The sequence below is a fragment of the Lactuca serriola genome, chromosome 5 (assembly GCF_051521515.1).
Source record: "Lactuca serriola cultivar US96UC23 chromosome 5, Lser_US96UC23_V15, whole genome shotgun sequence".
NCBI classification, from domain to species: Eukaryota; Viridiplantae; Streptophyta; class Magnoliopsida; order Asterales; family Asteraceae; genus Lactuca; species Lactuca serriola.
The window spans coordinates 225,211,755-225,220,742 of record NC_136412.1 but is presented as its reverse complement, the minus strand read 5'-3'; positions in this window follow the sequence as shown (position 1 = coordinate 225,220,742).

The following is an 8,988-nucleotide window of genomic DNA, read 5'->3' as shown; positions in this document are numbered from 1 at the left end:
AGAGAGAGAGAGTAAAGAGAAGAAAGAATGGGAAAGGTGTGAAGAAAATGAGGGTGGGAGAGGTTCTATTTTATACGGTGAAATATGCTGAATTTGGTGCCACATGTCACCATCTAGTGGCAAGACTTGGGAGAAAGCAATGACCAAGATTATGCCACGTCACCCATTTTCGCACATCACACTTCCGACTTCTAAAATCTGTAACTTTCACATTCGAGCTCTGTTTTTTTACGTTATTTATATCCACACATAGGTAAAAATAAGATCTACAACTTTCATTTTGACTCCGTCGGCTAATTCTCGACCGATCTTAAATTTAACAGTACGAGGAGATTATACTGTTAAATGTTTGCGTAAAATACATAACTTCTACATACGGACTTTGTTTTCGTCTGTCTTTTTACTGTTGAGTTCCTATTAGTGAGATATTCAATTCTCATTTAGGTCGCGTAGGCCAAAAACCGCTCGATCTAAAATTCGAGTTTCGGGCTGTACACTGCTAGGCCAAATCTTAGAAAATTCATAACTTTCTCATACGAAGTCAGATTTGGGCGTTCTTTTTTTGTATGTTCTCGGTTTAATGCATACTACAAATTTTGTTTAGATCACTAAGACTAAAAAGTAATTTATCAAAAATTCACTATTTACGTCTCCCGGTGACGTGCCGGTTTTGCTGTAAAACTTCGACGGGCCATAACTTCTTCGTTATAACTCGGATTTCGGCATTCTTTATATGTACGAAAACCTTGAGACATATTCTAATACTTGGTTAAGATTAATCCTTCTTAAAAATATTCCATTAAAAACTCATTTTTGACGCTCATTATCTCTAAATTGACTAGCCCGGATCTGCGGGCGTTACAATTTTCTCCCCCTTAGGATGGTTACGTCCCGGAATCATGAACGAAACAGGGCAATATAATGAATCCATACGTTATTTATTCATCCTAGGTAATAATCGTAACTTCCTTGTTTCTTCGAATGAGTATCTAACTCTTAGACTCCTTGACTGCAGACGGTGCTCGATCTTGCCCTTGCTCCCTATCTCACGCTAAACTCCAAATTATGACCTTCAAGTCACAATCTCGATCCTCACTGGATACGAACTTAAGATAAGTTCCTTTATTACTACAATGGAACGATGTGTCATATTCTAATGACCTATCATCGTATGTTGCAATGCTTAGACTCAGGTCTATTAGAGTCTTCCAGAACAGACTATACTTTCCTTCATGTTCTAATCTCATCTTAAAAGGTAGCATTTCTAGCTACAAGCAACTATCGCGATACCTCTACCGATCGCTTCGATTATCTTTTATTTCAATCTTCCGGCTTAAGTAAGATGTTACATCAAACTTGGTTCTCTGAACCACGTAACATACTCATCGTAGTCAGACTCAATTCGATATGAACACTAGGGTCGGAATAACAATCATCTTCTTAGTCATTACCGAAATGATGTTAACGACATATTTGAATAAAACGATATCAATTACTAACTTCTTGGTAACCTTGTGACTTTCCCTGATCCAAGCGTGAGTCATGTGCTTCCGATAGTATAGGCCTCTACTACCATTCACACATACTCATACTCGTCCCAAGTATTGTCTCGCAGTTTATCCAAGTCACCATGCAAGAAAATCACACAATCATTCAACACATCACATAACAAAACGAAGGTTTTATATTATTTCTTGAAACGATTACATAGGTGTTCAAGTTCACCCTAGACTATGCCTCTAATAGGCTACCCTTACGATACTATGGCTACTTCATGACTCGATCTTCAGATATCAATTCTCACTTCTGATTCATTGCATTGTCAGTTGCTTCATCAACGCTGTTTTTTGGCCTTGGAGGTGCATTTGCTGTTGCTGCTTCATTTTTCTTCGGGCAATCCCTAAGTAAAGGCCCCTCTTTGCTATATCCGTAGCACACCCTCATGTTGGATGCGCACTTGCTGGCGTAATGCCCTGTCTTTCCACATTTGTAGCAAGTAACTTCTTCGTCGCATCCCTCATAGTGCTTCAGCGGTACATTTGGTGTTGTAGCCCTTATCGGACAATCTCTCTTGAAGTGTCCCTTTCCACTACACTTAAGGCAAACTTCCTCCTTGGTTGAGCAATTAGGGGCATAGTGACCAGTATTCCCGCATTTGAAGCAGGTCACTTCCTTATGGCATCCCCCAATGTTACAATCACCTATTCGATGTGCCGGTTAACCACACACGCTCTACTAACGTCTTTGCAAGGGTACAAAGTGTAATTTCATGGGATTGCATCAAATTCACTTTTGACTAAAGTAACTAAGATTGGGAATTTTGTAAAAAATTTAGTCACTTTATACTTCATTATACTTTTAATGGAAAGGGTTTGCCCTATCCTACCCGTTCGGCTAACGACCCTCCACCATTCAAGGAAGCGGTGGGTGAGAGTGGACACCCATTAAACGACCATTTTATAGGACATAACCTTATACCCCCTCATAGTCCGGCTTCGTGAATGAGGCCTACTAACGGTAAGACTAGCAGTTTAAGTTATACATATATAATATTATACGTTTAATGTTATATATAGTATAAGGGTGTATTTTACACTTTTAAAATACTATGTGGTCTAATTTAATAAATTACACTTTTAATTTAATTAAATATAAACCATATCACTATGGATTTATTAACTTTCCTTTAATTATACACTTAATTAATTTAATAAAACCATAAGGGTGCAATTTGAACTTTTTCAAAAATTAGGGTTTTAGAATTTAACATTTTAAAATTAAACTTTTAATTAAAATTTGAATTCCAAAACTTGTGTGCAAGTCTTGAAACATTTCAAAACATTAGGGTTTAGAATTTAAATGTTTCAAAATTAAACTTTAAAAAAAAAAGAATTTTAATTCCAAAACTTGATGGCAAGTTTTGAAACCTTTCAAAACTATCAAATCAAAATACAAATAAGGCAATTAAACAATTAATTGGTGATTGTCTAATTATGACCTAATTCAATTTCATGCAAGATAATGATCAAATAATTCAAATAATTTAACATTTATCAAATAAGGTAACAATTGTCTAATTAGATGACCAAAATCTTTTATTTTGACAAAGATAATAAAAAGGAATCAATAAAATTCGTATTTTATTGATTTGAAACAATTATGGCAATTACCCTAAGTCAAAATAGGCAAAAAAAATCCGAAAATCGGTCTGTCTGACAGCCAGACTCATTGAGTCACCAGATGGACTCGCCGAGTTCATCGTACTCGACTAGTCCACATTGGGACTCGACGAGTTTGTCAGGTAGATGGCTAAAAACACGACTTTGCAATCAAGAATGAAACAATAAGCATCAATACAATAGAAACCAGTCAATGCTCTGATACCACTGATGGTTTTTAGCCATAAGAACATCCTATGTGCTCATGCAAACCCTATTGCTTGGATCTAGGTTTCTCTATTGTACTTGAATTCATCCAAGACTTTAAACCCTAGATATAGCATACAATAATGATATTAATGTATGAAGTAGGGTTTAGATCATACCTTGGTTGTTATGTAGCAATAACAATCTCAAATCCTCCTTGTAATTGACTTTTGAAAGCTTAGAGTCACAAGTGTCACTCCTCTAATGGCACACAAACACCAAGAGCAAGAGGATGAAGAAGGAGAAGAGGAGAGGCACCCAAAAACGTCTAGAAACCCTAAGGAATCAGTTAGACACGTTTTTGGTGCCTTAGGGGTCCTTAAATATGTGAGGCTATTAGGGTTATCTAACAAGGAAACCCTAATTTGACTGCTTAGGCCCTAAGCAGCCCATGGACTCCCTCCTTAGAGGCCTGGGACGATTTCTAATTGGTTTCCCCATAGAATTCGTCCACTCCATCCTCTATGGAGTCCATTAGCCCCATATTCAACTATCACACAATTAACAGTTCCAGTCCCCTTTATTTAATTAATATCTTTTAGCCACAAAATTAATTCTTAATTAATTATTGACTAATATTAATTAAACAATATGATTTCTCCTTTAATATATTATTCTCATAATATAATTAGTAAATCATAATTAATCCTCCCTCTCCATAATTTATCCTATCAAGTTGCTTTGGTGAAGGCAACCCAAAAGGACCATGCACTATCAGGTCAAGTATATACCAAAATAGTTATGGACTTAGACACTAATCCAACAGTAACTACATCCTAGGAGTTTAGATCTACCGTTTGGAGCCTTGGTTTCACTTAGAAATGTCTAAATGAGAAAAGGGTTGAAGGAACTCGACGAGTTGCATAGTCAACTTGACGAGTTGGATGAGGGTTTCCTGCTTTTCTAGATTCCACATGAACTCGGCGAGTTAGCGAGATGACTCGACTAGTTGGTTAGGGTTTTCCCGATATTCTGGATACTGCATGGACTCGACGAGTTACTTGGTAACTCGGCGAGTTGACTAGGGTTTTCGCGACTTTCTAAGTTCTGAACGAACTCGATGAGTTGGAAGCTGCACTCGACGAGTTGGGTCAACATGGACTGTTGACCTTGACCTTTGACTTTGACTTTGACCAAGGGTTGACCAGTTTGACCTCTGAGGGTATTTTGGTAATTTGGGAATTTATGGAAGTGGATCATTGTTGGTTTTAGGTGTTGGTGTTTGGAGCCGTGTTTTAGGAGTTTGATATTTCAGTTCCGATCAACATTGTGAGGTGGGTTGTCCTCACTATACTAACAGGATTGAAGGCACCAATGCCGACCCTTCTTTTTTGGATTGTTATCCTGGTTATTGCATGATGGTATGTTAAGTGACCTGTTAGGTCGGTATCCTGATATATAGGATGATGCTATGTTTAGTGACATGTTAGGTCGATATCCTGTTTATAGGATGATGCTATGATTAGTGATCTAATAGATCGGTCTGACTGTTTGTATATGATAACATTATTATCTATGTGTTGATTGTGTCTTGGGGGTGGGTTGAGGCAAACCTGCTTTGTGTTGTAGGCCAACATACCCAGGGCGGCCTGGATAGACTGCATGCCCAATGGGGCATATCAATCAGGCCGAAGGCCCGGGGAACGGGCTAGACATGCTGAAGACCCGGTGAGGCGGACTAGACATGCTAAAGGTTCTGAGAGTGGGCCAGACAGACTAAAGTTCTGGTGAGGGTGGTCCATTCATACTGTAGACTCTATATGCATGTTGTTTATTATGATATGGTTATGGTTTGTATGGCGTTGGTATTTTGGGGGAACTTACTAAGTTTCGGGCTTACAATTTTGGATTTTGTTTAAGGTACTGCGGATGATCGCGGGAAGACGAAGGCGTGATCGTGCACCTCTGCGCATTTTTATGATTTGATTTCTGGGATACTCTGATGTGGAACTGTTTTGAAAACATTTTGTAATAAATAATGGTTTTTGAATGCTTGAAAAAAGTTTTAAATTTTCATGAATTTTATGGATGTTACAAGTACTCAAGTTTATTAAAGTACTTAGATAAAGATAGGTTGCCTCGAGTAAGAGAACTAATTTTATGATGAACATTAAAGATAATAGATCCATCAGTTTTATGGTATGATTCAAACAAATCTTTACATATATCCTGGGCATTCTCAAAACATGCATGATTTTCATATATATTTTCTGAGATAGACCCAAGAATCCAGGAACAGGTAATAACATTAGCATGCTCCCACTTAGAGTCTTTAACTGGATCATTAGTAGGTTTTGGAACAGTTCCATCTGTGAAACGAAGTTTGGAGCGAGCTTTTAAAGCTCTAATCATGGAATTACGCCAAACCCGAAGATTTTCAGTTCCTATTAGTTTGAAATTAATAACACTAGTTATAGTGTTGTCAGAGGGATGAGCATACAAAGGATCATCAAGATCAATGGGGTCCTTCCTAGAATTACTACCATCAGGCTCTACAGGACCAATCATTATTTACACGAATAGAGAACTAACCAAAAAACACACAAGCAACAGGAGGATTGCGAACAATCTAAGATAACTCCACATTTGTTGGGAGCCCAAGGTTAATCAACAATCTCCAAAAAACAATTTCTAAGAATAGAGCAAGAAGATAACACAAAACAAGTAATATAGATGCAGAGAGGAAAGATCTCACAGTAATGAACGAAAACGCTTTATATCACGACTCAGTTAGGGCTTTTAGCCGTAATGACCAAGGAAAGAACAATAGCTAAAGGCTCCTTTCTCTTTAACAGATAACAGTCTTAATCCGTTCCCTTACAGAGTTAAATCGGAAATAGATGAAGTTAATTCGAGATTATTTATTCCTTCAACTTCGCAGGAACAAGATGTTCTTGAAGAAGAGATTTATGCCCTTTTCAATGAACCAGTTTACAGTTTACAACAGATCTGCAAAAGAAACCACACAACTCGAAGTGCTATTGAACAGAAAACAAATCAAATTGACAACAGAAGCCAAAACATGAAACGATCATGACAGAGAAAACTCTAGATCGTAGAGCTGCGTACAATCTATAGTTTTCTCGCACAAAAAAAACGATTGTTACAAAGAAACAAAACAACAAGGGAAATAGGAATGTCACCTTGTTAATAGAAAGATCCAAACAACGAACGAACGAGAATCGATCAGAGAAATCAAGTCAACTGAGCAACCTTGTGCTCTGATAACATGACAAAATTATAAACACGCTTTCCCAACATGATCAACTTGATTTCAAACCAATCCAGAACATTTACATGTATAAATACATCAAAAAACTCACTACATAATTCCTATTCTACTCTCAATAAGATTCATACAGATATAAACAAATTAAAATCTAAGGAGGAAACCCTAAAAGGTGAAACCCTAATCTGCCAAGAACTTCTAATAAGAGAGAGAGAGAGAGAGAGAGTACCAAGATAATATCCATCTGAATTAACATAAATAATAATCAAGCCAACATTAAATACATCGGGTAACAATGACCCGGTACCCCGGGTACAAACCCGAATACATTTACACAATACACCCTCTAACTTCTGAACAAATGAACCTACGAACTAAACTGAACAAACATATAATAAAAAGAATAAAAGATTAGTTTGAAAATTACCTTTTATTATTTCAACACCACCACCTGCCATCATATGTTTTAGTTGTTGAAGTCACCATCGAAGCCAACCTTCAAACACCGTGAATTACATTAGAACACCCATTGCCAAACACCACCTCCACAGAAAACTCGAGCCACCTTATTCCAGCTACCTGTTTCAGTGGAACACTAGGAAAACTTCACCTAAAACTACCACAACCTCCACAAAAACACCCACATGTTTCCTATCGCATAGCTGATCGTCGAACCCCCCTTATTCCAACCATCGTTGATCTCAATTTGGAAGCATCGTCGATCTGGATTTGGAACGAGGATGAGATATGTGAGATTGTAAAACAAGAAGTAGAAGAAAAGGGGTAAAGATGAAAGTTGTCGGGTGGGCTGACGTCTAGGTGTTGGGTTTTATTTATTTAATAATATAAATAAATAATAAATAATAAAATTAATTAAAAAGAAAATTTTAATGAGGTCAAATAGTCTTTTTAGGTCAAATAGGGACCAAGCGGGAAACAAAAACAAACAATAGGGACGGTCCGAGTTAAAAAAATAAGTTAGGGGCCAAACGTGTAAATTATCCCAAACCATAGGGACCATTCATGTAATTTACTCTATTAATATTCGAGAAAATTACAAAAATAGCCAATTTCCTTAGTAACTTACAAAAATAGCCAAAAAAACTCGACTTTACAAAAATAACCATTAAAATCGTAGATAGATTAAGCCCATCTGCGATTTCGCCCATAGATCTGCAAATGTACAAGTCGGTAAAGCACGAAAGCACATTATGAGTTGTACGTCCGCATATGTTTTTTTTTAGTTTTTGATTTTTTCGGGTATAAATACCCTCACACCTCATTAAAATCGCAGATGAACTTAGTTCATCTACGATTTTGCACAATTTTATTTATTTATTTTTTTACTACGAAATTGATATATTTTGACTATGAAACAACCATATTATATATAAAGTATTTGCAAAAAAATTATCACTTTAGTTGTTATTTCTTTTTAAATTTTGTTTAAAACCTCTCTAATAAAATAAATGAGTACTTGGTTTGCGTTGTAAATGGTGGAAGGGGGAAAGTTATGGAAACAAATCTTAAATATGTGATAATTTTTTAAAGAAATAACAACTAAAATGATAATTTTTTGCAAAACATTATATATAATATGATTGTTTCGTAGTCAAACTCTATCGATTTCGTAGTCAAAATAAAATAAATAAAACTGCGCAAAATCGCAGATGAATTTCAGAGGAAATCGTAGAAGAACTAAATTCATTTGCGATTTTAGTGAGGTATGAGGTTATTTATACAGGAAAAAATAAAAAATAAAAACGAAAAAAAATCCATCTGAGAACGTACAATTCATAATGTGTGTTCGTACTTTACCGACTTGTATATTCGCAGATCAATGAGCGAAATCGTATGTGGGCTTAATCCATCTGCGATTTTGATGGTTATTTTTGTAATGTTAGGATTTTTTTGGCTATTTTCTGCAAAGTAATTAAGGAAAGTAGCTATTTTTGTAATTTTCTTTTAATTTTTTTTAGTTTATAACTTATTTTTTAGCTTGTTAAATATATCAACTTAAAAAAAATTAAAAAAAATTAGCTAACCAAACACAGCCTAAATATACGAACTTTTATCAAACTATTGAACATAATACAAGAAAAAAATAATGTTAAGTTAATCATTGTACTTTACGAGACACGAGAAAACTATAGTGATAAAAAGACGTGTGAGGAAAAGAGATGAAACAAAATACTTGTGAAAGTCTCATATAGGAATTCCTGAGTAGAACGTGATATATCACTTTGCAAATAAACGTATTACTTTGGTTTTAATTTTGTAGTTTCTTTTATGAAAAGATAGCATATATATCGTTATGATGAGTGTGGTCCTCTT